This window comes from Sinocyclocheilus anshuiensis, unplaced genomic scaffold, assembly GCF_001515605.1.
Source record: "Sinocyclocheilus anshuiensis isolate Anshui unplaced genomic scaffold, SAMN03320099.WGS_v1.1 scaffold1580, whole genome shotgun sequence".
In the NCBI taxonomy this organism is placed as follows: domain Eukaryota; kingdom Metazoa; phylum Chordata; class Actinopteri; order Cypriniformes; family Cyprinidae; genus Sinocyclocheilus; species Sinocyclocheilus anshuiensis.
In genome coordinates this window covers 643,022-651,592 of record NW_015557283.1, presented here as the reverse complement: position 1 = coordinate 651,592, position 8,571 = coordinate 643,022, and the positions used below count along the sequence as shown (strand labels likewise).

Sequence of the window (8,571 nt, the reverse complement as noted above, 5' to 3'; positions counted from 1 at the left end):
ATTAATATGTTTTATATAATTTTTGAATTTTAAATATTTTATATTATGTTTTAATATAGTTTTAAATATATAGTAATATAGTTTTAAATGTGTTATAAATGTTGTATTGTTTATAATTTTGTAATTATTTGTAAATTATTATTAACTAAAGCTAAAACCATAAAAATGTCATATCTTGCAATAAAATAAACATTAACTGAAAAAAAAAACTTATTTCAGCTAGTTGCCAATGAAAGTATGATTTTCATAGAAAATATATATATGGACATTTAAAAAAAAAATAAAAAAAAATAAAATAAAATAAAAAAAATAAAAATGACAAAAACTAAATGAATAAAACTAACAAGAATAAAAAAACTAAAGTAAAAAAGAAAATATTCAAAATACTGACAAAAACTAGTAGTATATCAGTAATACTAAAATAATAGTTCAATGCATAAACACAACAAATGCATTTTAAATATTTTATGTTAATATGCTTTTTATAATATAGTTTTTAGATATAGTTAGTTTGAAAAAACACCATCTATGTCTGGATGGTGCTGCTTGGACACATCCTCAGTGATGAACCCAGGATCATAGGGTGTTTCGGGTCTTTGATCATCAGATACCCTCACCTGGGCGACCCAACCGGGGGTGATCAGTCCCCGGTTTGTGTCCAAGTAGCGTGTTACACCACAGGTCTCCCCTTTTGATCCACAGCCACCGCGAGGCCTTTTCAGCGTCTTTTCAGGCCTTTTCAAGCCACTGATGTTTCTGGTGGCTTTTCTCAGTTGTAAACCTCTAATACCAAGGAGCCTGAAGGCCTGATGAAGAGGCTGCCCTGGAAATTCCCTGCATCCCACCTCGATAGGTTCACAGCGGGCCCTCCACCCACTTCCTCTGCAAGCCTCCACCAGCTCGAGGTACTTAGCTCTCTTCCGCTCGTGGGCCTCCTCTATCCGTTCCTCCCAGGGAACTGTCAACTCCAGCAGCACCACTTGCTTTGAGGCATCAGATGTTAAGACCAGGTCAGGCCTGAGTGACGTACTTGCAATCTGCTCTGGAAACTTGAGCTGCCTCCCAAGGTCCACTCTCAACTGCCAGTCATGAGCCTTGGCTAGAAGTCCTGTTGGGACCTTATATTCTGCCAGAGGTGTTTCCCCAGCCTTGACGAAGGCTATGTTATGACTCGCAGGGTGCTGGTGTTTACTCTGCTGGATTCCTGAGAAGATGGTGTCAGCTACTGCATTCAGCACCTGGTCATGGCGCCACCTATACCTCCCCTCTCCCAGGGCTTTAGGGCAGCAACTCAAGATATGCTCCAAGGAACCTCTCGCCAGGCACAGTGGACATGCTGGAGTCTCTGCCAGCTATTCATGATGGACGGGCTTGGCAGGACATCGTACACTGACTGGATCAAAAACTTGAGTCTAGCTGGTTCTGAATTCCAAAGCTCTCTCCAAGTGATCTTCCGGGCCAATGCATTCTCCCAATTGGTCCAAGTTCCTTGTTGGCGCATAGCTATGCTATGGCGTTCCTCCTCCACCTCTGCACGAATCTCCCCCTGGATCAGCTGACATCTCTCTTTGCCCTGAGCCTTGTCGTAGCAAAGTGTTGGGTGGCTACCAAGTCCAGCTCGTCCAACTGTGACAGAGCCTACCAAAATATTGTGCCTCAGCCTTGCTTCTGCTTGCCACTTCCTTCCCGTCCTAACTATGATGCCTGCAGAGGTGACTCTGCAATCAGAAGAATCTCTATGCAATAGCACTTCCCTGGCTCTTGTGACCTTAAACTCCTCAGCCTGACTGGTGAAGGGAAGTTGCAGCTTATTTGTACACCCATAAAGAGCAATGCTACTCAGGCTTTTGGGCAGGCCCAGCCACCTGCGCAGGAACCGGGTGATGTTTCACTCAAAACTTTCCACGGTGCAGGGAAGTTGCAGCTTATTTGTACACCCATAAAGAGCAATGCTACTCAGGCTTTTGGGCATGCCCAGCCACCTGCGCAGGAACCAGGTGATGTTTCGCTCAAAACTCTCCACGGTGCTTATTGGGACTTCATATATCAGCAGCGGCCACAGGAGTCTCGGCAGGATTCCATGTTGATAAAATTCCCGGGAGACCTGATTTATCCACTGGTGATATCCATCTTTTTAGCTCCATGCCTGCTGACTGAACTGCTGCTGTGTCTTTCAGGGTGCTGTCGAAGATCTTCCCCAGGCTCTTCACAGGCTTCTCAGACACTGATGGGATTAAGCCTCCTGCCAGGCAGAAGCCGTACTTGTCCTCCACTTGTCCCTTCCTCAGGACCAGGGACCTGGATTTGGCTGGTTTAAAGACCATCCTTGCCCATGTAAAGAGTCTCTCTAGTCGTTGTAGAAGCAAGCGACACCCTGCCACTGACGTTGCTGTGACAGTCAGATCATCCATTTAAGCTAGAATGGGAGGGTCTCGAATGCCGGATCTGTAAAGGGGGCCCCTGCATTCCACTTCAGCTGCCTTGACAAGCATGTTCATTGCCAGGGCGAACAACGTCACTGATATAGTGCACCCAGTAATGATGCCTTTCTCTAGGCGATGCCATGCGGAATTGTTGTCCCAGAGGTAAATCTCAAGCTGAAGTTGCTGTAATAGTCTTGTATGAGCGCTTGGATCTTCTCTGGGACATGATATATGGACAGAGCTGTTGTCACAAGTTTATGTGGAATAGATCTGTAGGCATTAGCCAGGTCGAGCCAGATGACCTACAGGTCTCCTCGGTTTTCCTTCACCTCATGGATCAACTGGGTGACCACTCCTGTGTGTTCTACACAACCTGGCATCCCGGGAACTCCTCCCTTCTGCACCGTGGTGTCAATATAGGAATTCCTAAGGAGGTACTCCATCAGTCGGATAGCAAGGATCTTGAAAAATACCATGCCTTCCACACTTAGCAGGGAGATGTTGTGGAACTGCATGATGTCATTCGCATTCTCCTCCTTCGGTATCCAGACACCTTCTGCATGTTGCCACTGCTTGGCTACCTTCCCCCTCTGCCATACTGTCCTAATGAGTTTCCACAACCTTTCCAGGAGTCTTGGACAGTGTTTGTAGACTTTATATGGCACTCCACTCGGCCCCGGGGCTGCACTGGATTGCGCAGCTTTAATTGTGTTCCTAACTTCTGCCAGTGAGGGCTTTTTGATGTTGAACTGGATGGAGGGTTCAGGCGGTGTAATTAACTCTCAGCAGGGGGACAGATCTTCCTCCTTCCTATTGTCGCTGTAAGTTTTGCTAAGGTGATGGTTAATTTCCTCTACCGGACAGATCAGGGATCAGAGCAGATAAGGGCAGCTGTTTCGTGAATCTAAAGGGATTTGCTATGAAAGCCGTTCGTTTGTGAGCCCTTTCTCTGCCCCATCTCCTGTGCCACTCAGCACGCCGGAGAGAGATGAGCTTCTGCTTTGTGATTCTCCGGAGCTCCATCAGGGCTGGTTTTTCATCCTCCCTCGCTTTCTTGAACTGCTGTTTTAAGAACTTCAGCTCTTTCCTGAGCTGAGTGATCTTGATCTCACGGCGATTGGGTCTTGGTGTGTTTAATGGACTTTGGACTTTTTGATGTTTAATGCCAAATTGCTCAGTGCCGATTGTAATGATCAAGGTGCACATCAACTGGAGTCGCTGATCCACCTCCCACTTTGATGAAACTTTGATTCTTACAGACCTTACCACAAAAACAGATTGCTTTTGTCGTCAATAATCTGTTGCTTGAATCGTAAGCCAGAAAATCCATCCGACTGGGATGCTCAATCTCCCCCCCTCTCGGGCACCCCTGGGGGGTATCTTGCATTGGAACTCTCCGTAGCTATATTTGTGGGTACTCTCTCACGGGAGTTGCAGTTCGGGGTGCTAACCCTCGCTGCCCCATTTGCCGTCTCTCCGTGCTGTCCACTGACTCTCCAGTAGTCACCACACTATTCATGGTTGTCATCCAGCCTTTCCTGGAAGTCACTGGCCATGCCAGTCTCCATTAGTTTGAAGAAACACCATCTATGTCTGGATGGTGCAGCTTGGACACATCCTCAGTGATATAATATTATATTTATTTTTAAATACATTTTCATATTTTCTATATTTTAGATGTAATTTTGTAAATGATTTCATTAGTTTCTGGTGGCCAGAGCAGTAGTTTGATGTGTTTTAGGTTAGTTTGTTGTCAGGATGATCTTGTCATCTGTCTTTCTGTCTGTCAGGCATGTGTGAGGAGACACAAGTCTCCTTTTCTCTTGTTTTCTCTCAGATCTTTGTTAATGATCTGTGTTTGACTGGTTTTTGTCGACAGGACCGGTGCGCTGAGGTCACATCTCATCCCGAATGAAGGTCCTTGTTCGTCCGTCGTCGTCTGACCCGCAGAACACCAGCAAACACCTGAGAGCGACTCGGAGAAAATCTCATTAGCCGAACAAACGGCCCGCTGCACACTAATGAGCACAGATCCATTCCTGTGTTTCCTCTAATAACGGCTCGAGTCATTAGCGCTCCACTGAGACTCTTCCTCCAATGGGCCAAACGCTCCTCTTCCTCTTTCTCACGGCTAACAGGTGAACGTCTGCACTTCACAATCAGCTTCAACAGAGAAACAAAGATAATATCTGTTCATTATAGAGTATGTGCTTCACGGCTATAAACAGAGCACTAGGAAATTAAATTAATACAACTAATAAACTTGTATTTTTGACATACGTTTGTATTTTAATATTTTTTAAATTTATTTTTTATTATTTTATTGATTATTTATTTATTGTTATTGTTGCTTCATTAACAATATTTTAATTTTAGTAATTGTAATCAATAGTAATATTATAAAAATATATTATAGATATAATATTATAAATATATGTTTCAGACTTGTAATTATTGTTTGCAGCACTTTGTAGATATGTTTTTTCCTTTGCTATGTTGCAACACGTTTACTGTGTTTGTATATTTTATATATATATATATATTTATTTATTTTTTTATAAAATAAATGAAAAAAAAATTGAATTAAATAAATGTGGGTATTTGTTGATCATTGGTGCATTTTATCATATATCTGTTGCCGTCGTGTTATTAAAGTCACACTAGGCTCTTACACATAAATTAGCGCTGTAATTATGGCACCTAAATATGTAATAAATAAACATTACTGCTAATGTGATTTGCTAAAGCCCATGTGAAACGGCTTAAAGAGCGACACTGATCTGAAATCTGTGAGTGGAATATCTGCCAGATGTTTTTCTGTTAATATTTCACACTGTTTATATGATGAGATTCACATAGAAGAGCCTTTGAATATTCAATCATCAGTCAAAAGCTTAATATACTATTAAAAACTATTATTCCAGTTCAATCTAGTAAAGTCTGCTTCACTTTGCAGCATTTTCCAGACAAGAAACGCCCACTTAGACAAAAACAGAGCATTTGATTGACATCTAAAGTGGCCAATCAGAGTTTGCTGTGTCGTTTAGGGCCGTGTGCACTTGAAATACTCATTTCAATCATATAAAATCAGTACAGTCAGTCCACAGATGTTAAATGTGTGTGGATTTGTTTGCTGGTCTGTCTTAATCTGACAATTTTATGTGACTTCAATCCTCTGGGATGCAGAAAAAAAAACTTTTTTTGGGGCTCTTTTGGACAAACAGTATTGAGTTCAGTAAAATTGAAAGTAATTTCTTATTTTTAAGGTTAAATACTGTGTTTACAGTAAGTAACTAAGTGTTTGTATTTTTTGAAAGTGGACGTTTAGTGAAAGTTTATTAATTATTAATGTGAAATCATATGAAAAATAATTACATTGATTATTTTATTTATTTGATACATATTTTATATATTTCATTTTCTAAAAACTGTGTATTTTATTGCACCTAAACCTCCATTTTAAGTACTGTAATGTAAAAAGTTATTGTGAAATTAATTATATCACTATTTAAATATGTAAAATTATTTTAATATTAAAGGGGTCATATGATGCGATTTCAATTTTTCCTTTCTCTTTGGAGTCTTACAAGCTGATTTTGCATAAAGAAGATCTGTAAAGTTGCAAAGACTAAAGTCTCAAATCCAAAGAGATATTCTTTATAAAAGTTAAGAGTCAGCCACACCTACCTAAAACGGCTCGTTCTAACACGCCCCCACATACCTACATCACCATGTGGGAAGATTTGCATAACGCCATGAATATTAATACTTTAATACTGAAGATATTATTATTATTTATAATATTTGTTTCTAATTTTAATACAAGTATAAGAACACACACTGAGGTTACAAATATTTTTAATATTAATATTTTACCATCTAACATTTTAATATTATTATTCATTTATAATTGTAATATTTTTAGTACACAGCATACCAACAGGGTGGCTAGCTATTTGCTATCATGCTAATCATGTTACTTCAGTACAATCTTTAAGCTGTTTTACTAATTAAGTTACAATATATTGTTTTCAACCCATTTCACTTTCGTAATTTGATGTATTTTGGATATATAATGAGAAATTATGACGACAAGTTCTCAGCAGGGGGATTAGCTACTTGCTATCATGCTAATATTCAGCGATTGCAAGGTATTTTATCATTAAAGTCTTGATATAGTGATCAATACCCATTGTACTTTCATAAAGTGATGTATTTCTGGATATATAAAAAGGAATTATGATGACAAGTTCACAACAGGGTGGCTAGCCTCTTGCTATCATGCTAATCATGTTACTTCAGTACAATCTTAAAGCTTTTTTACTATTTAAGTTACAATATAGTGTTTTCAACCCATTTTTCTTTCGTAATATGATGTACTTCTGAGTGAAACTGGAAATAGATTGAGATAAAAATGTGGTTGATTTGAATTTATCTGTGTTTTATAGGATGGTGGTCTTTGGATTGGCATACGCTAGTAAATTATATAGCATCAGTTTTGATTTCTTGTTGGTGTTTCGTCCCAAATCTTTGGCGTATGTTGTCAGCTAGCATGTAGATCAGGCCTAGATCGAGGGGCTGCTGCACCGCTTGACCGCGATGCCCAGACATCTTGTTTTTGAGTTATAATGAGTTCCTTAACTATTTATCTGCTCATTTATTTATGATGAAGGTGTAGCGGCGTGTTTGCCAAGCCTGGAAGTCATTAAGGGAGTAATTAGTGGAGTTTTCGTGGCAGTCATGTTTGGTGGCGGAGAGAGATCGTGGCTTCTGCATGGCAGACGAGGCTGGTTCTGACACGCTCTCGCTCTCGCTCTCGCTCTCTTCCCCGAGTGCCGGTCGTTACATCAGCGCTCTTCCAGGCCACCTGGTGTGCGGCAGAACCGTGTGTCTCCAGGGCAGGTTAAAACCTGGCACTGCACTCGCCGGAGCTCCGGGGGCTCAGATATATATATATACACGGCCGCCACGCACCAATGCTCCTTTTCAGATGCGATGGCAGCCGCTGCGCCTCTATATGTGACACCGCGCGCAGATCACAGCTTCTGGGTCACCGCCGCTGCTGTTATATTACATTCAGAGATGAGAAGCTACTAGCATGGCTAGGTTTTGTTAGGGTTCTTAAAAACTTTGTTTTCTGTGCATTTTTAATTTTGGGAAGCTTTAGATGATGTTTAATGTTTTTAAAATTTGTTGAAATACTTCTTAGTTTACTATACAGAGAACTATAAGTAAGGCGCTTATTTGTTCATTAATGACGTCATCAGCGACTAGTCAACTTCGACTCGACTTTCATCACATAAAAGTCGACTTTTAAAAAATCAGAAGTCGTTCAACCCCTAATTATTATATACTACATTTTATTTTTGTTTAATACCAACAGAAACGAGATTTGCACCGTCATGATGACGGCTCCACCAGAAAAACAAGTACTGTTCAAAAACAGTACTGAGTCATATTTCATCAGTAAATCTGTGCTGAACTGCTCAGGTACAGGATGAGTGTGCTTCACTGTTCCTCTGAGGATTCGACTGTATTTACAGTAGCTGTACTCAAACATTCATGAAGGAGAGCATCACAGACACTTTCAGTAAGAGCTTCATCCGCGCTGTTCAGTCTTCTGCCAAGATCTTATTTTCTGCGAACAAATATCATCTCTCCTGTCGAGCTTTTCCCAAAACAAACACGGAATGGCACGAAGCAGACCTGTGTATTTCCCTCAGGACTCCTCATGGCCTCATTAGCCGGGTTAAATTGGCCTGATTATGAAAGGCTTGTAAGATCAGAACTCCGTTAGTGTGCTTCAGTCTTCTGGAAATCAGACGCTGGTTTGTTTCGGCCATTAAAGGATGCTGTGCTTCACACTCGTTCACCTCGTCACACGATTAAAAGCCTGGTCAGTTTGATGTTGTCTGAGCTCAGATGTCCAGAGATGCACGCGCTCGCTGTGAAATTAAAAACAATCTATGAATTATAAATAATACAGTTTACTCACCAGCAATGCCCATTTCTCAAGTGTCTCAACCAATGTTGTCACTATCAAAAATGTAATACAAAAAGTTATTCCTGCATATATATATATATATATATATATATATATATATATGCAGGAATAACTTTTTGTATTATATTTTTGATAGTGACAACA

At 40.5% G+C, this 8,571-nt stretch overlaps 1 pseudogene; it reads right to left on the bottom strand.

The window, feature by feature from the left end:
* Positions 1–640: 640 nt before the first annotated feature.
* LOC107679071 (uncharacterized) lies at positions 641–3,942 on the bottom strand (annotated as a pseudogene).
* Between the last annotated feature and the right edge of the window lie 4,629 nt (positions 3,943–8,571).